The 22,023-nt window shown below is 39.2% G+C and overlaps 1 protein-coding gene across 1 annotated transcript in view; it reads left to right on the forward strand.

Moving 5' to 3' along the window:
- Positions 1-22,023, forward strand: part of LOC310900832 (uncharacterized protein) — a 566,674-nt gene that overhangs the window by 64,354 nt on the left and 480,297 nt on the right. The window contains exon 6 of the mRNA XM_083839430.1: positions 4,250-5,957. The gene's annotated coding sequence lies outside the window, so the exon portion shown is untranslated. The remainder of the gene's footprint in view (positions 1-4,249; positions 5,958-22,023) is intronic.

Here is a 22,023-nt window from a genome sequence, read left to right on the forward strand (position 1 = left end):
CTGCTGTGAAACAAGGGGGTAAAGTTCTTTTTTTTTTTTTCTGGAAATAAATAGTTGTTATACTGTACGCTGTCACAACAGAGCTTTCCGATATCACCTTTTCACCTCTGTTTTAGCTGGTGAAAGCCGTTTCAAGGTGTGAAAAAAGGCCTGTATTGTGAACTGGAATTTCTCGCACAGTTTTGCTTTCACAGAGGTGTAGCAAGCAGCAGATAAATTTGCTTTCTCCCTCAGTGTGAGTAAGCAGAGGAGGTACTGCAGGGCAACCTTTGTCCACGAGGCCTGGGCAGTGAGGTTTGGCTTGACAGATAAATAACACATTCGATTTGACAGCTTATTTAAGGGGTAAAATGAGCAAATTTAGCCTGACTATGCACTGAGTCTGTCTTGCTAATTACTACTTGAATGAAAGCTGGTTTTCAAGGCCCTGATGTCTGCTATGCACAGCAAAGGAAAACAATAATGAAAGGAAGCTTGACATTCTACCTATAAAATGCAAATTATGTGATCTTAGACTTCTGATTTTTAGATTTTGCCACACGTTGATTCAGAACAAAATACATCAAAACAGAACAGGTAATCGTGGGGCAGTTTGAGAAAGTCTGCTCCTGTTCTGTATGGGAGACATACTGAAGTTAGCAGTAGGAGCACAAGCAGGATCCTCTGACACTAGATTCATTCAGCTCAGTTTGTAGGTTATTTCTCCAAACTTTTCAAGCTCTGAAAACTCTAAGGTTTGTTCACTCTCTAACTCACTATAGGGTCAACTTGGGATGGGGGGAAAAACCTCACAAAAGCATGGAAGTTCAAGTGAATGTGTAGATAGGACTTGTTTTAGAAGGAGAGGGTGGGGAAAAGGCAAACAAACCCACCAAAATTAAAATATTCTTTGTTTTATTCATTTTGATGTCTTCCAGATTGGCAGTTGTGGGTACAGGATGAGATGAGAGTTTTGTGCAGTGAAACTACGGTCACTAGAGTGTAGAAGAAAACCATCAAATTTTATTTCGTGTCTGACACAGAACAAGTATCAAGCCAAAATCTTTTATTTTACAGAACTAAATCTGAACTTGCATGTGAAAGAGAAAAAGGAAATAGAGAAAGAAGCTTAAAGAAGTAAAAAGAGGAAGCGGGGGGCGGGGGGGGGGGGGGGAAGGCAGTACTAAAACTGCAGTCTTAGCCTTCTAAACCCTTTTGCTTCTCTGATTGATACTTTTCAATTATACCTTCCCATTTCACTGACATTTGAAATGCTATTTTTTTTCTAGCGATAACTTCAAATGCTTAAGTTCCAACAGCACCAGTAACCCTGTTTAGCTGTAGTAGTAAATTGGTTCCTTGTACAACATAATGGCAGTGACAGCCTTTTGCTAGGGAAATGAGTTCTCCAATGGGACATGCCTATGATAAGACGTCTGGTTTTGAAATTGTATTTCTCTGTATCAGAATTAAATCTGGACTTTATATTTCTTTGCTGCCACTGCTCTGTAGCTGGTCCCTATACAGTACGACCAAAGACTGACAAGTAATGCTTACACAGGAACCCTTTCACTTAAATTGGATTTGTCCTTTTATGTTTCCTCCTATTATTAGCTATTAAAATCTCTCAAAACCCTTTTTAAACAGTGATAGGGTTTGGCAAACCTGAAACTCACTGACTGGGAGGAGGAAAAAAAAGAATTCTAGTATTAACAGCAGTAATTTCCTTTCCTAGGTAAAATTAACTCACATTTAGTAAAATACAGTATTGATTCCCTGTGTTATACGGTAAGATATACGGAGTATCTTCATTGTGTTGAGAAAGGTCAGGATTTGAATGTATTATATGGGCACAGCTAAAGGCCTTTTAAAAAGGATACCAAAGAAAACACAAATCAGTGCCACTCCTGGGTACCTTTAGAAAATCCAAGCCTGCTTTCTTCTGGCTGTCATCTTGTATTTCTTTGAGCCTTTAATGGTTAAAACAAAAGTAACGTGCCTCCTGTGCTGTTTGATTTGCATTGGTGCCTGACAGTACCGTAAGTGTGTGCATTTTGTTAGTGTATTATTACTATATGCTGTAATGGAACAGCACAATGGAGGTCACTAGGAGATCATCACCGTATGTAATTTCATTTTAACCTTAGCTTTACATTATCACTTAAATAAGAAAATAATAATCAGTCTGTGGGAAAGAGGAGTTTTTTTCCATTTCTTGTGGTAAAAATTAACTCAATGTGATCCCTGTATTGGTTGTTTCATTATGGATACCAATACCATTTCTTCTTTCTTCAGAGAAATGTTCCTTGCAAATTTAGGAGAGAAACTGCTTCAATCTTCAGAGATCTTCGGGAAGAAAAAAATAGTTTACATTTCGACAATGGCCTCTGACTCATTTCTGATTTAATTTAAGTGTGGGATGTCTTTACAGTAGAAGTTACAGACAAGAATATGTTCTGACCAAGATGGGTCTTGAAATACATTTTCTTGAAAAGGCAACTGGACTCGTACTCTATATAACACTTATGTGTGATTTGAAAAGGCTGCAATTTTTTGTCTTCACTTTGCATCAGCAATCTCTAACAGTGGGCCAGATGATACCCTTCCTTCTTATGGTAGTGATTCCATCACACCCACTAAATGATTAAAAATTGTTTTATTAAATGATTAAATTTACTGTGTGATGAGTATTTGGCCCTTTAATTGCTGATCTTTTCACTTTTTAAAACATTGACCGGAATATAACTTTTACAGCCTCTGCCTGTGTTTTCTAAATGTCATTAATAATCAGAAATGTTGAATACAGAAGGGCAAGTTAAATCCTGTCATTGAAACAGCAAACAGCTTTAGTCAAATGTATTGGCACAGGATTAAAAATGCATCAAGCATGTATTTGTCTTCTCAATGGGAAGCCCTTATTAATAGTTTGAAGAGTAGAAAGCTTAGCCTTATACAACAAGCACTGTAGTAGATTTTTTTTTTTTTAAATATATTTTAATGTGTGAAATTGCAGGATGCCAAGGTTGCCATTAGAGCTCCTCTCTCGTTCCAGTAATTTTCCCACTTAGATTCATTTTTTCCTTTCACAAAAAAGCACTTCATAGTGGTCACAGCAGAAATGCAGTGATACTGAGTAGAGAGCAGTACTCTTGCAAGGTTAATTACTACACCACTGTCAAAATATTGGACATAACTACAAGGACATGAGTCGGCTCACTTCTCTGAGAAATCTCTCCCTTTTCTTTCTTATGTGTAAGACTTCTCTAAGGAAGCGTATGTGTTTTATTCATAATTTTCGTAGAAATATGAAGCTGCAAGGCAGGATATTTTAGAGAAACCACCTTCTTTCATTGTGACCCCAGTGCAACCCAATAGCACGAAACCACTGAATGCAATAGACCTATGGACATGACTCCTACCTTAGGGGTCACTTTGAAAATAAATCAGGTGAATTGTCTGTATTCAAAATTTTGTTTTGGCTTCTGACTTTATAAATTTAAAAGCAAAAGTATTTGCCTTCAACCTTGTCGTTCATCCCTACCCAGGCAAGATGTGGGAGGTTTGGGGAACTTGAAAAACGGCTTCTTTGTGTTTGGGGGAAAACCACATCTAATTAAATTTTAAAATGAAATTAAGGGAAACCACCAAATCTATGTGTGGCCTGGCAGTTACCACAGTCTGTGTTTATTAGCTGTGGGCCAGCAGGTTGGAGGCCCCTGAAGCCCTTACTGGAAACCTACAAAACAAAATTAAACTGATTTCTCTACCTCATTCACAAACTTGATCAAACTCTGCTGTAATGAAGAGTGCATATGAGCCTCTCCCTGGCTTGCAATTTCTAGCAAATACTCAGGAACGCTTCTTCTACAGATGGTGACAGAATAGCTGAAGGCAAAATCTGACCAGATTTGTTCTGGACTACAGTCTCCTATTCTAATCCAGCCCATTGATGCCCCTCAGCGGAGTTAAATAACTCTTGTTAAGAGGTCAACATTAGTCCCCTCCTATGTTTCACCCAGATCTTTTTGGGTTGTCATTTCTGCTTTTTGACAGCCAGCTGCTGTCACTTGACCACATTACTGTGGTCCTTTTGCTGATGCGTCCTGGCTGAGTGTGCTCTTTTCTCTAGCTGTCAGGTCCAGCCCAGTCCACTGCTGCCACTTGATGTAACCAGTCTGGAAGTTTTCCAGTGAGGAGCCCAGATGTCGGAAAGAGGTTTCTGCATTATTGTCTTTCACGAAACCTCTTTGCTCTCCTTTTTTTTTTTAAGGCAACACCAGAATTTTGGGTGGGCTATCAGGTCTTCAAAGGTTACCTTGTGTGTTTGCTGAAAAGGAAAGTTGATGTGACCCGGCAAGGTGAGTACAGTGTTTATTTTGAACTCCCCATGCACCTGGGCTGAGAAATGGGTTGAGTAAATAGAAATGAGGCTGAATTTTGAAAGAATGTGGAAAATGTTTTGTGCTTTGCTCTACTCTCATACAGCACACATTTTACTATTTACTCTTCTCAAATCACTTTTGAAATGTGCTTACCACATTATTCTGTGAGCAAGAACAAATCATGTTAAATTAACAATGCAAATAAAAACAATTAACAAGCTGACCACATGTCTGCTAATAAGCTCAACCGAATTTGCAAGCTGACATAAAAAACTAAACAAAACATCACCACCAACAAAAAAACAGAAAAGCAGCCACCACCACCACCCCCCCGCCCAAAAAAAGAAAAAAAAATAACAAAAAAAAAACCTCTAAACCATTATAATTCATAATCTTATAAAAACCTAATGCATCTTTTAGCCTGCTTGGAAGCCTGAGGCCTTTCCGACAAGTGGAGCTGTGAGCGATCTCTTCATTGGTGATTCTCATTTAGCAGACAACTGACCTTTAAGTCTGGGGACTTTTACCCTGTGCCCTTTAGCAGAAGTTAGCAGTTAGAAAAGTGAGAAGGGTGGCTTTTTGAATAGTCAGTCTTTAAAGGCTTTGGTGAGTTAAAATCAACACCTTAAATTATACCCCAGATGAGCTTGTCATCCCATTTGTCCTGGCGAGCAGTTATTAAAACCCTTTCTGAGCACAAGAACTGATGGGTGGTGGCATGTGCACTAAACGAAACCTCTCTGAGATATAAATCTTAAAGTTCTTCACAGCTTTGCTGTCCCCTCCTACGATTAATGGTGAAACTGAGGCATGGAAACTAAGTGTCCAAGGCCTGATTTTGTATTCAAAGCTATCTTACCTGTCTTAATTGGCAGCTCAGTTTTTAAATAACTGGCTTTCTGAATCCCTCTCCAGTTGTGTACACATGGCATTTTGTTAGTTGAAGCTTATTGTCAACTGGCTTTTTTTTTTTTTCTTGTAAAAAAAATCAATGCAATTTGAATTTTTCTACCCAGACTGAATCCTTGGTAAATTGTTGTGGATAGTTATTGATTTCTTATATCTGTGAGATTTATTTATTTATTTTATTTTATTTTTTTAAACAGCATTAAGGTAAACAGAAGTCTTACTGTGTTCATTTACAGGATAACACTTATCTAGACAAAAGAACACATAAGCACAAGGCTTAGCTATAGGAAAGATGCAGCAAATCACTTCCAATAACACAAAATAAGAAGAACAAAACCTTTCCGTTGCTGAGCAGAATGGGAAGATTGCTTCTTCTTGTCACTAATTTTGATTGAACTGGAGTTTGTGCTTTTGGAACTGGTTCACTGATACAAGAAAAAGCATCACTTAACTATTCCTTATGCTTTCATGCCTACAGAAAACACGGTAAAGGCAGAAAGGGTCTTAAATGAGGACCACGAGTGTGATCTTCCCGTTGAACTGTTAAGGGAAGGGTAGCATATCTTTTAGACATCAGACTGATTATTTCCTATTTCATTTTGAGTGCAACTGGAGTGGCCATTTCTAGAAGCACAAGAAAATGTTAAGGAACGCTGATAAGTTTACGACGTCCCCACCATCAAAAAGGTAAGCATTTCCAATGATGCTCAAGGCTTCCAACGTTTAGGATAAAAACCTTTCAAGAAGGTACTGCAAGAATCATTTGCTATGAGTCTGAAACTGACCCTCACCCTCATTTAACCTTTGGCTGGAAATCCAAATCAGATTCTGGACTGAGCTGGGTATTTTGACATCAGTTTATTTTAGCATACTGTGGTAGCATGCTAAAATAAAGCAAAAATTGAGATGAGCTGCAATTCCATAGTGACACAAGTAATAATAGTAATAACTTTGATAAAGTAGAATGAAGGGAAAGATAATGAATTCTAGCAGATTAATGAATGGCTAATGTGGGCTTCTTGGGACAAAGAGCAGTTCTAGGGAACATGTCATCCTAGGAGTGACTTGAGTGTTGTGAACACTGATGCACAGTGACAAACAATTATGAACTCCAGCACTTCACTTTAAAAAACTCTGATATTTAGCTTTTATAAAGTACAAATGTTTTAGGGTTAGGTCATATATCAAAGCTACTGTGGGGAAAATTGAAGTTAATTATTGCTGAATGGGATACCATATAATTGTAATAATCCAGAGGAGGATATTTTAAAATGTTTGGTGTCTCTTTTTTCTCTTCTCTCTCTTTTTTTTTTTTTTTTTAAACTTTCATTCTTTTCTGGTTCCCTGTGGAGTATTCAGTTCCTAGGGTGGCCTGAGGAGAGATCAGCGATGCTGTGCTTTGTAGTCTATTACAGCACAGCTGTTCATCAATTAGAATGGAGAAAATAATCCTGCTGTTTTAGAATAGCGTGATTTGCCTGCTACGTTATCAGGCAAAATGCAAACTGGATACATGAAACCCACGCAGTGAGGCTGCCAGTGTGAGGGGAACCTCTGACTCAGAAAAGTTCTCCTTTATTTTTCTCCTTTTCACTCCCAGTTTAAAACTATAATTACAAACTTGAGCTCCCACTCTACCTTATAACATGAAGGAGCATCCACAGTTGCCCTGCAGGAGCCAGTAGAGTTATTAGTGAATCAGAGTTCAAGAATACATCTAAGAAATCTGAACCAATGCTATGCTAATGCAGAGTGTCAGTTTGTACACTGCTTTTTTTCCTTTTTTTTTTTTTTTCTTTCCATCAGGCCTTCTTTTCTTGTAATAGCAAAGGAATGTGTGCTGAAAAGCAGATAGTTAGTGCCACTTTGTCACCATATGCCTTTATATTTGGAAATTTGCATAAACAGCAAAACATTAAAACAGGATTTATAACCCCCCTCAAAAACAGAAAATATATGCGGAAGTTTCAAAAGGAAACCATAGGAGTTAAATTAAAAAGCCCCAACCCTAAATCCCATTAATTGGAAACTGTGTTTTATTTATATTCTTAACATGTATCTCTTACAGACTGTGTAGTGTACAGAATATCGCTTTTATGTGGGTGAGGCAGCCCTGCTTATGGGCAGTGCTGTGTATGTATGTTGTGTATGTCTGTTGCAATCCTTAATGTGTGGAGCAGACAGAAGAATTAAAAACCTGAGTGACAGAGAGAGAGGTGCTCAGTAGTTAAAGCTGAATCAATCCTCTCTGCTCTTCTACAAACACATTGGTGTGCACTCCAGTGCCACTTGTGTTTACACGCAGTCCCCGTGGAAGGGAATAACTATGCTTCGGATACCAGTAAACCCCACCTGGCTACCGACTGAAATAAGTAAGAACAGCACTGCCAAATTAATTAGGCTGTGGGGTCACCTCTTTATTTGTCACAGGTAGTTTACAGCTGCAGGTTATGCTCCAGTTGCTAAAGTTTGACTTGGATTCAACACCCCCATCTTCAGCCCCTGCAAAAGGAGAAGTGGTATCAGCCCAAGGGTGAGTTTCACCATTCCGGAATTTTACCTGGGAACAAAGTGGAAGGATTTTCTTTTTATGCCTGAGGCCGTTTTATTACGTGGTCTGAGCCATTGTTATGCCTCAACGGAAACCTGAGACGCATCCGCAGGTGGGCCTGTGGTGGCCTCAGGTCTTTTAACGGGAGGCCCCAAAACAACACTTGGCATCGGAATATCCTCTTGCCCACACGCAGGTGCAGGGAGGCCCTTCTGGCCACAATTTCCCCTCTGTGGACTCTTTCAGACTTTGATCATTTAGCCTTTTTTTTTCTCCCCCCCCCCCCCCCCCCCCATTAGCGCTCACCATTTTGTAGCTCTTCTCACTTGTGTAATTAAACATGTGTACGCATTTATGATTTTTGTTTTTCCCCTTTTTCTTCCCAACACTCTTGCTGTTACATCTTTCAGAAACATTTGTCTTCATTTCTCCCTCTAGTAGGAGAACACACATTTAAAAGCAAGGACGCTGGAACAGAGATTGTGCTTTATTCATTTACTTTGGCAATTAGAATGTAGTAAGTTATTCATTATTCATAGTGCCTCATGTAGTACTGACTAGTGCTGTATAGCTGCTGGATGTAACGAAGTTGTAATATGAGACATTAAGTGATAGGAGATCCTAGTACAGGATTGCTTCTGCTCAGCTGTGGATCAGAAGTGGGGACAAGGCAGCCATTTTGGGTGTGAGTTAGAAAGCACGTAGATTAATGGTGGTCGCTGGAATTTGTGTGGTTAATCTCTTCCTAGTAATTTTTTTTTTTAATTTGGCTTTTTTTTTTTTTTGGGCGGGGCAGATTCTGAGCAGAATCGCAATTCCTCAGATGGATTTGTTAACTGAACAGGTCTACAAATTTTGTTTGGGTGTAATATTTGGCTTGCAAAGTGGTTGTAAACAGCTCCTTGAAAAGTTGTGCACTTCATATATGCCAAATTTTGTGGCATATAACAATTTAAGCACGTTCTCAATATTGTAGGTATAGTTTTGATTTCAGCCATGCTTACCTCTGGTATCCTCACACAGGACAAATGGTGCTCAGCTGGGCACCACATGCAAATAGATCTATTTATTTGCATGGAGAATAATAAAGGGCCAGTGAAGGATTTTGTAACTGCCTCTCAGCGTAGCTGGGGCCTGGGTTATATATTTGGTAGTTTTACTTCTCTTCCATTCTGAGGTGACTGTTGTGCTGCTAACAGTAGTGACTAAATATGTGCATGATGAAAAGGGGCTGAAATAACTGCATATATACCTGGATAAAAAATTAAATGTCATTAATTGTGCTGTATAGGAGGTAAAGTATTTGATAAGGGTTAAGTGACTCATTTCATTCATCTTTGGCATCTACAGCAAAGTGTGGAGTGGCTTTTATTTGTTATATCTAAACTAGTCCCTTGAGCTTATCCTCCCTCTACAGTAAAAAATAAAAATTTGGGGGAGAGATTCAACTGATGTGTCTGCTTAGGGCTAGATGAGCTGAATCCTTTCTAGTGCTCAGTGCTCTCCACGGGCCACCCAGAGAACTTGGGGTGACTGGCTCAAAAGGGAACGTTCAAATTAGGGGAGAAGAGTCTAGCCTTTTGTGCCCCCTCAGCAGTGCCCCAGTAAACATCATTAGTATGGGCATGAACCTGTGAGCAATAAACATTTTGTGCTTATTTAACAACATACAGTTGTATGTGAAATGAGGATGAAGATGCTCATTAATTTGTCTTCATAACTGACCTGCTGAACACAAAGCACCAGTCTGTCAGGCGAATGCAAGGTTCCCTTTCAGGATGAAATGCGCCTATTTGTACAGAGCCAGCAAAAGACTCAGGACCTGTAAAGCCCAGGTAAATCCTCAGAGCCATACTCAGTGATATAAACTTGCTTTGGTCTTCTGAGTGCTGCCCTTCCACCTCTTCCATTACTTAGTGCTTTCAAAGCAGTTGGTCTGAAAACGCAGAGCATCATTTCAGAGCTGACAAGTTTTTAGATGCCCAAGATGAGACCTCAGACCACTCAAAGGTGTGGGCTTTATTTTGTTTCATGTTCTTTTTTTTTTTTTTGGGGTGGGGTGGGGTGGGGTGGTGTCATTATGCCATGCCTAATTAAGTGTTTTCTAGTATTTCTATAAGATTTCAATCATGGATAGCAGAGGCACAAAAGCATGGCCTTTGTTTACAGTTGTGGCTGTTTGAAGTCATTATATATTTCCTAAATTAACCTTAATGGCAGAAGAGGCAAGTAATGTATGGGGCAGTTTACAGCCCACAATGAAGCACTCTTGCATGCTCTGTGTTGGAGGACAGCTGCAGCTCCTTAGTGCAGTGGTATTTAGTAAATGAGCTGCTTCATTGTAGTATCACTTTTGCATAGGTCATCATTATGTTTTTAATTGTGCCCCAAACCACAGTGTCTGTCCTAGCAGCAATCTCCTTTCAAGGGTCTAACAGAAATGTCTGCATAGAGTTAATTTCCCCATACGCACTGCAAATATGGGGCAGCAGTGGGTGTATTTTACAGTGAAAGCAATGCTGGTTACTTGATTTCAGTTGCCACTGTGACTGTACGCACCACTGATGCGTGGAAACTCTGCTTCTGGGCTATTCGCTGTGAAACTGCCCAGCAGTTTGAGTTTATGTTCCTGCTGATGAAAACACACTTTATTCCGGTAGTGTTTTTCTGGAAGGCTTTTTCCTAAAATTCCCACAAATTTCCAAAAAATTCCTTTTTAATTCTCAAGTTCTGACTCTCCTTTCAGAATTGTCATGCGGAGAGGATGGATTATTGATGAATGGAAAGAATATGCACAGACTCCCCCCTTCCATTTCTGTTTTAGAGTGTGTGTTGGGGGGCTATACGCAGAAAGTCTGTTTATCTTCAAGCTACTGTCCTAACAAGTAAAAGAAATGAATACCCTTTTCCATAGATTCTCACTGTATTTGTTATATTAAAGTTTATGAAAAAGTGAGAAGCTTAATTCACCAATGAAATTAATTTGACGGTCCTTCGCTAATTCTGGCTCAATGTCTGTCAAAGGTGCAATATAGCAACAGTTCAGCATGACTGGCAGTAGCTGCTCAGAAAAAGCCCTGGATTGCAATAGCATATTGATTGAACTTTGGCATTAAGACAAATATCTGAGAAGGATGCAAGAAGAGGTACAGCACTGGCCTTAAACATGCCACTGGTTCAGTTGCTTTTCCCAGTAAAACAAATAACAACAACAAAACCCAATAAATAATAAAATACTAACATGAAGAGGTAGTCCAGAGGAAATTTCAGATACGTTTGCACTTTACATAAGTTATTTATTAAATACTCAAAGTTATATTGGATAAATTAAACCTATTAAGGAAATACAGATTAATGAAAACTTAATACATGAGAATTACCAAAAGATCCAGAATTGAAGATTCTGCCAGTTTAAAGGCAGGCTTTTTAAAAAGCACCTGGGAGATCTATGGGGAGACACCTCTGAAAGCAAGGGTGCCATTCTATAAGTATTTCGTGTTGGAACCTGGCATTTAGAAATGCAAAAGAGTTTTGTATTGCTAGAGAGAATGAACGTTAGTAAAACCTCTGTTAAGGGTCCTGTTGAAGTCCCTTTGTTCACAGATAATACAAAAACTTAAAGTACTTAAATTTAATGATTTTATGCTGAAAGTTGAGCTTATGCTTAATCACCTTCTGCAGTCAAGGTGAATAGCCTGACCATGACCTTTTTAAATTTGAGGAGAGTTAGACCCCTCACAGGGAGCCAGAAAAATGGTTATATTTTCAAGCATATAACTCATACCTTAGATAATTTGCATCTTCTTAAATGTCTTGAGGCTTGAAAATAAATCCTCAGATAACCTACACATCCTTGGAAGCTACTGGGGATGGGACCTGGAACAGAGATCTGTGGGTCTGTGTTAAACGTCCCCTTGCAATATCCACATTCTTTTGCTGCTGTGGAATTAGTTTTCCTAACAGATAACCTGTGGTTTAGAAGTATAGAGATATGATACAGAAATTAAACAAAGTTTAACCAAAAAAAAAAAAAAAAAGGGAAAGCATGTGTGTAAGTCTGGAGAAAATCGTTATTTATTTGTGGCTGCGGGAGACCTTAGCTCTGTTTTTCACCCCAGCGTGGAGGCATTTTGATCGAAAGCCCAGTGTAACAGAGAGAAAGATCTTGCACCACAGATACTTCTTGAAATGGAAATAAAATGTGCAGCATTAGTATCCTGGCAATGTTAAAAAGAAATATGTAAGATTATAACAAACAAGTCAAAATATGTTGTTTTTTTTTCAGTGTATAGATATATACATATATACTTAATTTAAAGCAGCAGATTTGGTTGGTCTATTCCTCTTCCTCCCCCCGCCCCTTCCCCCCTTTTTTTTAAGCATATAAATTCCAACCATGTTTTGTGTGAAGGGTCTCAGTGCATACTGACATTGTGAGTGTCAGCTCCAGATCACTTTAATCAGAGAGTGGATATGCATGATAAAACGGATAAGGGACTTTAATCAAAAAATCCGCTGGTCTGGAAACGTGACGCACTCCGCCAAACACACTTCATCCCACTTTTCTTGTGCCACTGCCAAGATTTTTATTTCATGAATATGCATTGGACATGATATTACATTAAAATGTGACATTGTTGTGTAGTGGTAGGGATTTAGAATTAGAATAAATAAATAAATAAATAGACTTCTGTAAAGTTTTTGTAATTGAACATTAATATCATGTTGTGATTTTACATATATTTATTTACCTGCCCCCACCCTCTCCCTTTTCTCCAAAAATTATTTTTTATTTAAATATTGATTTTATCCCCTTCTGCTTAATAAGAAAAACAATAGTAACAGATAGATGCATTATTTAACTTTTACCTATAAGCATAATGTATAGAGTTCTCACCAAGGAATTGTATTTTTGCATATAAAATACATGTTTGCAGCTTTGTGGCTGGGGGCATTTTTGCTTCTACAGCCAGGAATAACTCTATAGCACAGAGCCCACTCCAAAGTCCATTATTTTCTATGCAAAGATTGCCTCTGAATTTCACAGGATTTGTATCATGCACCTAATAAACCGAGAAACCTTTGTTTTCCCCTAATTTTGCTATTTTACATTCTTTCCTGGGAATTGGTGAGGATTCTAAAACTGATGTATGGAAATTTGCATCATTAAGCCCATGCTAGTCTCAATTTTAGAGTTGTATAATTCCATGTACTTGGCCAATCAGCTTTCAGTCACAACATGTAAGCATTTCTACATCTGTCTTTTTGTAACCCCCCACGCCATGAATTCTGAGAACTGATCTCTCAGACAATATACCTTGAAACACACATCCTAGCATGTGGCGCAGCATTCATCAGATTAAAGATGAATGTGTTTTCTGTCTTGCCGTTTCTCTGCCACAAATACATACAGGGTGGCACTTGAGGAAAACAAATTTCTCTAAATAGAGTGGTTTGCATCTAAAAAAAATGTGGGCCGGGTCTAAGTGGGTACAAAAGTGCTGCGTTCAGTGGACCTGTGTGTAACTGTCCAAAGGATTTGCCTTTAAGTAGGCAAAGATGTTACTACTAAAATCTTGCCCCATCCCTGGAGGTGCTCAAGGCCAGGCTGGATGGGGCTTTGAGCAACCTGGTCTGGTGGAAGGTGTCCCTGCCCATGGCAGGGGGGTGGAACTGGGTGGTCTTTAAGGTCCCTTCCAACCCAAACCATTCTAAAATACCGATGAGTGGCTTTGTGGTGTATCTAGGGCACACCACTGGGTAGGTATGAATCACAAAACAGAGTTTTTATCCCTTCTTTTCCCCTATCTAGGTGATTTAGGTTAAATGAGAGATAGGTGCTGCCCTCCTTTCACTTGTGATTTGGAATGTGTAGGCATGTGAAATGGTTAGAGAGCTTTTTGCTGGCATTTAGTTAGTTACTTAAGCTGGGGATAAGAACGGATGCTCTTTACTTACTAGCTGAGGACTGCTGTGTGTTGGTTGTTCAGTGAGGACCTCTTCTTGTAATGGATGCTTTCTGAGACTAATTTTAATTAAACCCAAACAAACAAAAATCATAATTACCTGACTAATGATCTGAGGCACCAACATTTCATTACCTGTGTTACTCAAATGTAGTAGAGAGGCTGCAGAGAGCTTCCTTGCTTTCTGTAGAATCATATGGGATTTTTAAGCAATAACCACATGGAGAAGATGGTCTCACCTAGCCCTTAGCTATGCTCCAAACTTCTGAGAGAGAGACAAGAAAAGTAACTCTGTGGCTGAGCAGTCATTGACAAGGGCAAACAATATTGGAGATAAAAATGCAGAGCTCCTTAAACTGCTTCTACACTAAAGTTATGGTCATTTCAAATAGAATTTCCTTTATGAGACCCAATTTCTACAGAATTTATACCTGCTATATATATCTTCTGCTGGTGAAAGCTTGACATTCAGTCCCAGATACTAATCAGAATAGGAAATCTGCAAGAAGTTGAGATGCTTTTAGGAATTTTACAGGCACTTTGCATTAGGTTTTAGTCCCTCATCAGAACTGTCTGAGCTGGCCTGGACATTCCCCGGGAGTTCGGAATTGCCCCTTCCTGCAATACTTATTTGAAAGTGTTGTGAGGACCAAGAAGGATGGAAGGATGACAGCAAGGGTGACAGCAGTCCCTATATTTTTGCCCATTTGGTATCATTTTGGGGTAAAAATGGTTGGTTTGTAGAACCAGCCGGACTCCAGACTAGTCTTGGCACTATCCCTCTCTTTCTCTGTTGCAAAATTGCCATGGGAAATATGGTACAAATTCTTTTCCAGGATGTTACTGCAGTACTCAAGTGTTGTTCCATGCCACTGGCAAAAGAGCTCCCATGCATCAGCAGAGTTTGATGCTCTTCATACCTTTGGAGCCCAACAACCACGGTGTTCCCAAAGAGATTTATGCCTTCATCCTACCAGTTTGAGCCCAGAAGGCTTCATTCAAATGAAAAGATGTTCATACTATTTATACAGCCTCAAAGGGGATATTGAAACCTTATTGACAATACTTCTTATAATTGATCAACAGTAGGATCTTGTTTCTTTTAGTGCCTGTCTTTTTTCCTCTTTTAAGTGATGCTTTTCTGAAAATGACTTTATTCTATAATACACATATTTGCATGGTTGTGATAATTTAGAGAAATTCTGGTTATAGTACAAGCACCAGCTAGGTTTACTGCAAATCCTGTGATTTCTGAGTTCACGCCAACATGGTTCTACATAGGAAATACTTTCTAAAAGTCAAATTAAAGTTCTTTTCAATACTTTTGTCCAGCTCCTAGAATTGACTCAGGCACTAAAACATCAAAAAAGTTAGACTCTATAGTTCCTCTACTGCCCACCTCACAGTGCAACTCTGTCATGGGTTTTACTGTAACCAGGCAGCAGGGGATGCAGATGGAGTTTTAGCACAGCAGAGGAAGGGATGTATGCTTCTGTGTAGATTTCAAAAGGGAAATCATAGTTATGGCAATAGTCAAATAGTCAAACTGTTAATAGATTAGAAAGGACAATGACTTCAATGGAGCTACATTCATGGTCTGGAGTTCCTGTAGATTATGGACATGTACTTGTAGGAGAGTTTTAGTGGCTGATAGAGATATCTGCAAAGACAGACATCAGTCAGAACTGCCTAATTTAGAATGAAACATCCCCAAAGGAAATTACCATTACAAAAACTATTATTTAATATTAAAGGTAATTGTAACACAAGGGCATGACTCATATCCTTGTGTTACAATTACCTGAATATTAAATGATAGTTTTCTGAAAGGTAATGAGGGGAACTTAAACCTGACTCTCTGTCCTTAACCCTTGCTACTGTGCCTCAGTGTTAATATTTCCAGGAGCATACCTGTTCCTACTTATCTCCCCCATTAGTCACGACAGGTTGTGGAAAGTAAATGTATAATATTAGCTTGTGCAATAAATTGGAGAATGCTTATGTTGTGGTCTGTTATACAGGATAACTGACCTTTACAATCATCAGAGTATGGAGCTCATGCATTATACTGATACCAAAAGCACTTTAGTATGTTAGGCCATGACAGACATGCAAAATATTCATATCCTTACCTTTCTGTGCTTCATGCTGTCTTCTCAATATGCTTTTTTTTTTTTTTTTTTTTTAAATCCAGAATGCAATTGCTGCACGGTTCTAGCTTATACCAAAAATGTAAAAATGTGTTCACGGGAAAACACAAGCACATTTTATGCCCTGATTGTGTCTAAGATCTTTTAACATTGGATTTTCTATTCTGCAGAGAGTTGCCTGAATAGTTCCCAACACAGAACTGAGGCCTTACTTTAGAAGCAGCCTTTGCATCACCTGAACATGACAGTTATGTTCTTGTTTAACTGTATGTGGTGTTGCTAGTGATACTGCACAGACATAGTTTGTATATACCTAGTACCTAAGTAGAATTAACCGGTTAGTAGTAAGGTGGAGTGTGTGGCTTAAGAAAAATAATAATAAAAAAATCTGACATGCTTAGTCAGAATGAATCATTTTGTGTTTTGTTATGCTGTTCTGGGTCATCTTAACGGTTACATCATGTCATGTTTCATTATGTCGCGACCTATGATAGAATATGACATCGGAGAATTGCTGCATGCTGTTTATTAAAAAAATAATAAAAAACCCAACTGTTTTCTTATCTATTTTTAGGTGTGATTTCAGCTAGAGAACTCCCATTGTGAATTGAGGTTATTAATTATCAGGTTGGGATAGCTGCAAAAAGCAGATAATTCTGAGATACCAGCACATAGTGCATTAAAGCAGATATCTCAGGATGAACTTGACTTTAAGAACTGGGTCTATATCTGAAAACAAGTTTAAATGAGGAAGTAGGATTGAATATACCATCCTGCTCTGTGATGGACACTGTTGCCAGGGTGTGGTACTACTGCTTTAATGTTTTCCCTTATTAAGTAAGGAAAGAGGGATTTTTTTTCTCTATATTTCAAAAACCAGAGTAGAGCACATGAATTTGGCTACAACCATGTAGTCACGTGTGTTTCCCTGCATGTGTGTTTCCCTGCTGGACTTGCAACGAGGTGACTAACTCAGAGTTAAAGCAATGCTGTGTCAGCACTTGATGGCCAGCCAGGTCTGGCTGCTGTGCATGGGTGCTAAGGGAGTGTTTTTTTTTTTTTCTGCAGCAGGCAAATAATGCTAGTCAAAGGCTGGTATTTTCCAGGAGATGCAGTAGCCATTTCTCCTAAGCAAAGGTCCTTCTGCATCAAGAGGGAGCCTTGTCCTGTTTATAAACCTGCATCATTCGTAAGGCTTGGTGTGGTTATGCTTGGGCCCAGGGAAAGGGAAAACGCACAGAAGCCATAGCAGCGATGAGATATAGTGTAACACCTCAGGTCAATGCTCTCTGGTTTTTAAAGTCTTTAAATATATATTCAGATGATGGTGAGCTGTCTGTACGGCAGCGATCCCAGCTCTGAAAACCCCATAAATACATATTTACATGTCAGATTTACATGATTTACTATGGAGATGTTGCACAGTTTTCAGGTGGGGTCTTCCACTGCCTGCAATATAGCGCAGAGAAATGGCATTTCCACTGCACATCGTGTTCATCCTTCAGGCCAACAAAAGAAGCTGTTCTAGGTCAGGCAGACGCAAGTGTGGACAGCTTCGCTGGGATTTCTGGTAATTTACTAGTAGCTGGAGATGATAGAGAAACTCAACAGAAGGCTTTTAGAGTGCTGAATATAGTTTCAGCAGATCATAGCCTGCCCACAGAAATGTTCCTGGGGATTCTGAAGTGGTTTGGTTGTGACATTCAGGATTTAATATCCTATTTCTAGGTTACCGACACTCTCAAGCTGGCTGAAATGCTTTTGCAGCTTGACCAGTGATACCCCTACACATAGATTAAGCAGCTTAATGAGTTACGTGTTAATAAGGTTGTAGCACATACGGGAACAATGTTAATGTAACATGGGTTACCCAAAAAATGGCTCTGCACAGAAAAAAAAATGTCATAACTGAAAGTTTATTTCGTCTTGCTTTTTACAGGGTATTGCTCACCTGTCAAAGAATCCAGCTGCACATCTAACATCTGTATGACAATGCACACAGTCAGAAAGGAGCACCCCTTTATTTATTCCTTATTTAATCTTTACTTAGCCCTTCAGAGGGTTCAGGGACTTGTAGATGATGTGCATTAGGTACCCCAGAAAGATGCATTACTGAGTTGGAGGCAGAAGCCAGGTTTCCACAATACCTTGGTTAGCAGTTGCTGTGTCTACACATCAGGAGGGATAATCACACCAGACCAGCAAAATACTTCAGGATCTGCTTACCTTTGAGCATGCAGGCAGCCTAATTGACTTAACTGAGATTACATACAAGCTTAAAGTTAGTCATATGCTTTGCTGGATTTGGGCATTAATCCTGTGGCCTGAAATCTATGGAAACTTTGAAGTTAGCTTGAAGACCTCTGAAATGAACTTCCTTGAAGACCACTTCTGCAGCAAGGATTTTTTTATTTTTTATTTAAAAAAAAACAACTTCCTGCTGCAATTCCTGAGGGGCTGGATCTCCTGATGGAGGAATGGCTGACCTGCAATTTTAACTGGCCCTGGCCAACTTGATCCTGAGCATTTCCCATCTTGTTCAGAGTATCCACCAGCTGATGCCAGGTGGCTTCATGAATTTGCTCAGCATCAAACTTCAGGATAATCTTAATCAATGAAAATATTATGATTGATTCTCTATCAATGATGCTTATTCAAAAGCTGAAATGTTGTGATTTAATACCAGTTTACAGCTTGAAAGAGGGGTAGCTTATTGTCAATGTAAGGTTTGCAATTTTATTGCTGAAGCTATTTCTAATGGATAGCAAAAAAGTAAGGTAGGGAAACACTTAGAAACGAAATTGTTTCCTTTTTAGACACCATTGTGAAACTGAAATTAATTATAATTATTATTTTTTTTAGGACTAAAAGCAGTTTCAGGTATTCCACCTGCTTGAGTCCATTGCCAACTTTTGTTGCACAATCATCTTGTCTTCCTATTTGTGAAGAAGAAACAAAACTGCAGAACTATTTCTTCCATGTTACATATTTCTGAGGATTTTGTTGCATACATGTTTTTTTCCACTGAATATTTTACATTGTCATCTTATGTTACATTGCTGGCTCAGAAAGCATATCTTGCTTTTCCCTTTGGGGAAAAAAAAAAAAAAGAAAATGTGAATGAAACAATTACACCTAAATTTTTGTAGTTGTGGAAGTCGTGATGGCATTATTCCTAGAAGGAACATAAACATAAAGTTAGTTATTAGTTCAGCATTGCTTCTACATCCCTTAGTATAGTATTGAGTTTTTGCTGATATGCCCACAGTGAACCAGCATTAAACAGAAGCAATGGGATTTTGGGGATCCATACAAACATAAGAGAATTGGGCCATGAGATACCTAAAACCATAGCTCATCTGAGCGATTGCACTTCATTGCATATGAGGTGGCGATCATGGCAGACTCACATATAAATAATGCCTAATTTGCTTTGGCAATATGTAGGATATTGCTCCAAATTATGAATGTTTAATTTGTTTTTGAGAAACAAGTCTAGAAGTTTTGGCTCTTCATTCTTTACCAGGATGCTGAAATAGTGCAGCTGCCCCCAAGATTTCACCTTATCTCACTCTGCTAATTCACCTGTCACTACTTTCAGGATCTCTGCTCCTTATTTTCCAAAAGTTTTCTCGTAAGGACATCCGGAAATCTACATGGCTTTAAAACCAAACAAATTTTGATGTATTTCTGCTCTTTGGTTAGGAGCAGATCTGTGACAATATAAATGGAGCAGGGAACAAACCTTCTGCTATAGAAATAGTGCTGTTTCTTAGGTCTGCACCTTTCAGGAAATCACACACCATCATTTGCTGTCTTAAGGAAAACCTACCTAGAGTGTGTTCATTTTAGAGACAGTTTTAAAACAAAATCTGTTCCTTCCTTTTCCCTTTCCTTCTTTTTCCTTTTTCTTCCCTTTTCTGGTAATGCAACTCACCAGTTTGCCCAGTTCTGGAGAGTTCTGCAGACAGTTTACTCTTAATTGGAAAGGTATAATTAGAGCAATTACTTGGAGGACACTTGAAGTGCTAGATAGGCTGTTTTTGTCATCTTAAAAGAGAATGAAAGGCCCATGCTTTTCCTCTTCGGTTGATGGTATAGCAAACCTAGTGTACAAGAAATTGTGGGTAGCTTTTCAATTTATACTACATTGAAACTGATACTGAATAAGCTCCATATTTTGAAGTTTATAGCACTGACATGTGAGATTATGTGAAGAATTAAAAAATATAGACCAGTGTGTTAAGAAGTCAATAGTTACACTTAAGAGTCCCATTTTTCTTTCTAGTGGACTGACACACAGCGAGTATCTCGGTGGCAGTGTTCTGCTTTATCCGCTACCTAGCGATATCCCTCTTGCTGGATTTCCCGTTTATTCGAGTGGTTCCTTTTTGCCTTCCACCTGTTGGTATCCAAGCAACTGGGGCAGTGCCAGAGCACGTCCTGGTAGGAGCGCAGTCTGCAACTTCATTTGTGTCATTCACAGAGGTTTACTGGAAAATATCATCTAACTGCAAATTAAGAATTTCTGCTTACTTTAGAGCAATCCTTACTGCGGCAGGCTGGGAAAGTGTTGAGATGGATGCAAGCCAATAAGACTGAAGCAGTTCTCTCATAGTTGTAGGTTTAATTCGATCAATATAAGATGTTCCGTTTTTAGTTAAATAATATTAAAAATGAAAAGAAACCCCAAACACACCCTACATCATTTATACATTGGTCAATGAGACAGAGTAACGGACGTTATCTCCGCACGTTCTTGCCACTTCTTCGCGTGTCTCGTGGGAGGCTCTCTGGGTACCAGCTGGGCACGTCTGGATGGTTGCAGTTCCCATTCACGGCAATTGCCACGCTGTAAATGCTGCTGCCATCTGTGGGTGACCCGTCTGACCTCTGAGAAATTTGTGCCAACAGCAGTGCAAAGCCAGTATGGAGATGGGGAAAAAAAATAATTTAAGTTGCCGTTGTCTCTCTGAAGCCAGTAGTATTTTTTTTTATTTTCTTTTTCTTTGAGGAAAGGTATGTCACTACATAAATGGTAAAGTGTCCAGCCTTCAGCCCCTGTGCCACTCTGCTGCTTTCTGACATGCTCCTGAGTGTGATATTATTAAGGCATATAGACATGCAAGAGCACGACCCTTAACATGATGCTGGCTTTTTACAGAGGCTGTGGGTCTGGTCTAAGATGAGCACGTAGAGCAGGGTTTAACTGGATGGGTACAGCAGGCTGACTGCAAACCATGCCATGGCTCCAACCAGGGCAAAGCTGCTGGATCTTTGGGGTGAGTGGGGGTGCTGGGAGTCTCGAGTGCTCCTTGCCTTTGCCTGCTTGCTCCCTGCCCACCGTAAGGCAGGGAGAGTGGGTGCGTAAGCTCCTGCAACGCTGGCAACTATCGCAATGTATATCTGCTGTCTGGGGTGAGGGAGCAGAACAGCTCACCATAAAGCCGAATGAGGCTGTGCGATCTCTGGTGCCTGCCGGTGTAAACATTTAAAAGACCTCTAAGTTACAGCACCGCTCCAGGCAGCCAACAATATGGAAACATTAGTGACCATCGCTCTCACCAGTGGCTGGTGGAAGGAAAGATTTGTCCTTCTGTGTTACCACAGAAAGCTTCTCCTCTTAGCTAGCTTGCTCATTTATAACCGGGGTTGGAAAGTGCAAACCAAAATGAAACCTGCATTAAAAGAATTTTGTGGGCTGTACAAATCATAAGGGTAACTACTTCACAAAATACTGTCAACTGAGGCATATATTTAAAAGGTTAGATAAAATATCTCCTAGCCATTTTTTTTCCAGTTCTTTTCTTTTTATAGTCCACTGCAAAACAACAATAGATAAAAAGGCTGTATATAATGCATGTATATTTTGTTGTGTTTTTTTTTTTTTTTTTTTTTTTACCTTTCCCAAAGGAGTCTCTGTGCTTCCCACACTAATTGTAGGTTTTTCTGAAAATGCAGCATGAATCATTTATAAATAAAGAGACTAAAATCCCTAAAAGACTCCCTGAGGTATTCAGTATTTCAGCATAAAATAACTGTTAAATGGAGTTATTCTGAATTAGCTTTTACTGGAAAGTGGTGAA

This window comes from Anser anser, assembly GCF_964211835.1.
Source record: "Anser anser genome assembly, chromosome: 5".
Taxonomy (NCBI): Eukaryota; Metazoa; Chordata; class Aves; order Anseriformes; family Anatidae; genus Anser; species Anser anser.